Raw genomic sequence first — 4,499 nt, 5'->3', positions numbered from 1 at the left:
TTTACATGTGTGTCCTTCTAACGTAGAGGCTGCAGACCTTACGTACTGGAACCACTGGTTATCTTTTCGTCAAAGGCTTATATAGTGGAGAGGGGGAGGGAGGTGTTTCATCGTTTATAACCCCTGTCTCTTCACAAGGTTGGGCCACTGATCGAGCAGGGCACTTTCCTTATGAAAACCCAAATCTCTCATTCGGAAGCTAAAATTACATTTCATCTCCTAACAAACATTTTCAATATCAAACATTTCAATTGCATAACAATTCCATGTGACTCTGATAACTAGAGGGCGTATACTTTTCTCAGGTACAGTTTATGTCGTCCTGTCATCAGTCATAATGTCTCAGATGACAACCGAACTGACATACATACTCATTACGTTCCCAAGCATATTTCCAACTGGTTTTATTAACAAAATATGTGGTACCTTTCCCCATTTGTTTGATGTTCCCAGACTCTCTATATTTAACACAGGCTATTCAAGTCCTTCAGTAGATTCAGAGAGGGGAAGGGAGAAAGGTATTTATGGGGGGGGGGGGGGGTCATAAACCTTACCCACAGGCCAACGTCATGACAGTCCCCCCATGTTGGGTTCAATCTTGCGATTAACCTGCATGTTATAAACCAACATAAAAATGAACGTGGGTTGTCCTAGTTGTGGATCATCGTTGTGGGCCCCATCTGGCGGTCGACCCGGGTAGGGTGTCTGCAAATGAAGAAATCCGCTCCAAGGCTGGGCAGCAGATGTCCAGCTGGTGGTTGCTATTGCAGTCCCCCCTCTGGTGGTCGACCCGGGTAGGGTCTCTGCAAATGAAGAAGTCCGTTCCATGGCTCGGCAGCGGATGTCCGGATTGGGATCGCCGTTCCGGAACCGTCGTCTGGTCGTCCAGACTGGAATATCTGGGCAGTAACTTAGGCAGATGTTAACAACGCACACACACTCATGAAATATATAATTACATTTCCCCCCAAATGAGCGGCGTTGTGGCACTAACTGATGGTTGTATGGGGGAGTTGTTTATGGCTCTATCACTTTCTATGTGCCACAGAAAATAAACAAAATGAATGGAAGCATAAACAGAACAAAATAGTTATGCCACCTTAATCATCTAATTGGACTGTATTCTATCTACGTCCATGGTCTTGGCAAAATGTCCCTATCATGGCATTGTCTAATGTCATATCTAGGGCTTTCCTAATTTGCGGGGTGGCGCTTAGGGTACTATCCTAAGTTGACAACTATATGATAAGTCTACAGCTGTAAGGCACTAGTTTTGGGCAGTCTACAGGATGACCTATGGACTTCTGGTTAGAAAACTGGTGAGTGCTGTAGAGTCAAAGGCCTAGAAGTAAATGTTCAACTTTACTAAGGCTGGTATTTTGCTTGGACCCTTAAGTGATCCTAGCATAAATCCTAATTGGATGTTCCATTGTGCATGTGCGTTTATGCTTACACAATCGCGCATGTCAAGGGAAGAAAACCAAGTATCCTGGCAGATTACAACTTGTTCAGAATGAGTCTGACGTAGTCAGGTAATTTTCAGGTCAATGCCTGGAGGTCAGTCAGAATTGGTGTCAAGGGAGTCTGTAGTAGTTTTCTACAAGTCACTGTGTCTTCCACTATTGTAGTGGCAGTAGGTATGAAGTCAATTTCATAGCTATGTTATCCACGGAGGAGCTAACCTCACGACGGAAGTACTCTAAGTATTAGACCAGTCGTACGTGGTGTGATCATGGTTCATGACTTCTAATAATTTTCTCCTGAACGGAGGGTTCTATTTATTAGTGGCATGTGTTAACCATTGGAAGAGTGCAATGGAGATTCCCTTCCCCGTGTTGCACTCTGAGTGACTCCTATGTCGCTATTATCAATAGCAATTTAACTTGTGAGGTTACTAATCCTCTTACTGAGTGTTGCTGGACTGACTGTGGTATTGGTACTGGTATTCAAGGGGTCCAGTTGTCCTACCGATTTATTCTGAAATATTATCTACCGGAACACATGATTGGAGCATATTACTAGTTGTATTGTAGTTGAACCTACACATGTCAAGGAATGATTATTGTTGCCATTTGTTTTGGAGGTGGACAAGTCCATTGGACTTCCTTTACGACCAGTGTGGTACACCTCAGTACTATCTTAGACGTGTTCTAAGATACTCCCCGTCTAGGGGCCTGTCTGCTCCTCACTGTTCTCATAGGGGAGTTTACAACTAGATTTTATTTATGCTCTGGCGGCCTCGTACGGTGTTGTCCGTAGTCTCGACCCCCCCACCGGCCTCGATGAGGCTCATCATGGGTCTGGGCTACTATTCCCCCCCTTTGTGTCTCGGGACCCCCCCACCAGCGGGTGGTGTTGGTGTCCGAGGCGCAAACGAAAAGGTCGGACCCTATGTACGAGTTGTCAGTGGCCGCGTTATTATGAGAATGGCTGTAACCTTTCAACCAAATCTCCTGGTGTTTGTGCTTCAACACCCTCAGTGGCTGTTGAGGTCTGTCAGTCACCACCGCGTCAGCGTGTGGCAACCTTTTCAGTACCTGCAAACTGAGACGAGGATATCGGTCTGTGATATCGCAAAGTGTTTCACCAGTGGGAGTCATCGGGTCAGTTGCTGGACTGACGCCATTAGTGTCATTGTAAGGGGTGACAGTCCCCAACAAAGCAGAAGGTGTATCATCGGAAGCAGAGTGTACTCTGCGCATCAATGTTTTTCTTGCTGAGACGGCCGCAGTGCTTGCGGAAGTGTCCGAAGGGCAAGAGAAGTTCATCTCAACTACAGTATTACACGACTGCAAGGAGGAGGGAAGTTGCTCATTCACAGAGACAGCTGGCTCGAAATCATGAAAAGAATGGTCAATCAGATTGGCTGATGGAATGTGTCGAGATATCGTAATATCTCCTTGGATCGGATTCTGCACCAAGAGGTTTCTAAACGTCTTTTTCCCAAGGGGTGCTTTCGACAGATACCCCTCGTGAATGACTGCATTGCAGCTAGCGTTAGGGGAAGACAGTGTGGTCAGTGGAGAAGGCACTGTGGCCTGTGACCATACCTGGTTGGTTTTCCAATCCATCAATGGGAGTAACCGATCCATCAAGTCTGCTCCAAGTAGCAGGGTTACAGTTTCGAGGCTGGTAACATACACAGGGTGAACGAGCGATACGTCCTGGAAGTGTAGTTTCAGCCTGACTCTCAATGTGAGAGGCGAGGTAGTCTGAGTGACCCCTCAAAGTTTAGTGTCGCATCGTTCCACTTTTAACCAACGTTTAGTTGGCTTCAAAGCCCTTTTTAGATCATCAAACAATGTTTGAGAGATGAGTGATATTGTCGCACCCGAATCAATTAGCGCATGACAAGCTAAGCAGTCCTCCAGGACTGTTTCCAGGTATGGCCGTTTAGATTCGTGGTTAGTGGACATATTCCCCACAAAGTGGAGTGGTCGTTCGCAACGACGTGATGTGCCATTTCTGTTCAAGGTGGAAGCAGATTGACTTTTCCGATTTTGAGTGGGCTTGGCTTTAACGAAGCGTTTTACCTTTTTCTTCGCAACTTTTGTATCAGAGTCTATAGACAAAGCCCGGGGGCTTGTTTCTTGATCAAGCGGGCCCTGGATAGGGTCTTGAATGAGAGCGGGAGAAATTTGAACTTTAACGTCCTTGCTATGGGTGTTAATTTCTGCGGACCTGGTGTCCGGTAATTCCCCGTCTAGTCCTTGTGACTTATCTTTTACCCTTTTCTCAAATTGTTCTCGCTTTAGTTCTTCCCGTAGTGGGACTTCTGGAGAACATTGGTCTACGTTTTGATCGTCCTTCAACCCTTTGTTACCCTTGTGCTCTGACACTTTGTGTGGGTTGGGTGCAGGAACGTAGCGAACAGGTCGATTGTAGCGGTAGTCGTTTTGAAGGCGACGTACTTTACAGTTATTTCGACCGCGGCGGTTATTGGAATCATGGTTTCGTGGTAGAAACTGTTGTGGTGCGTCATCTCTCGACGCTCCAATACCTGATAATGCACCCTCTAACTGGAGTGAGTGCTCCTGGTCAAACTTCAAAACCGAGTGGTCAGGGCTCTTAGCGTTGTGAACTTTTGATGCCTCAAAAGCTGTGCTTGCAAGCTCTCTGAGTTGTAAGATAGGCAAGCCAACGTGGGCGGCAGGGCCCAAGTAGGTAATGAAGGTGGGATACATGTTCGACAGAAACATTTGTTTGAATGGTAACAGCTCTTCCATTCCTGTTTCTGTGATTAGGCCAAAGTAAGCTGAACGAAGCCTATGATAGTAAGCTTGTGGGTGTTCGTTCCGAGCTTGTTTGACGGTGTTAGCCAGTGAGCTATCGTGTTTGCGAGTCGCAGAACCACTGAATTCTAATATCAAAGCTGTGGCAAGTTTAGCGTAGTCATTTAACACGTGTTGCTGTTGTAGGCGAATGAACCTCGTCACGTGTCTATTCAACGTTCGCTTCAACAGGTAAACCCTGTCAGATCCCGTAGTGTTCGGGTAGCC

The sequence above is a fragment of the Salmo salar genome, chromosome 01, assembly GCF_965601325.2.
Source record: "Salmo salar chromosome 01, fSalSal1, whole genome shotgun sequence".
NCBI lineage: Eukaryota > Metazoa > Chordata > Actinopteri > Salmoniformes > Salmonidae > Salmo > Salmo salar.
This window is presented reverse-complemented; position numbering follows the sequence as displayed.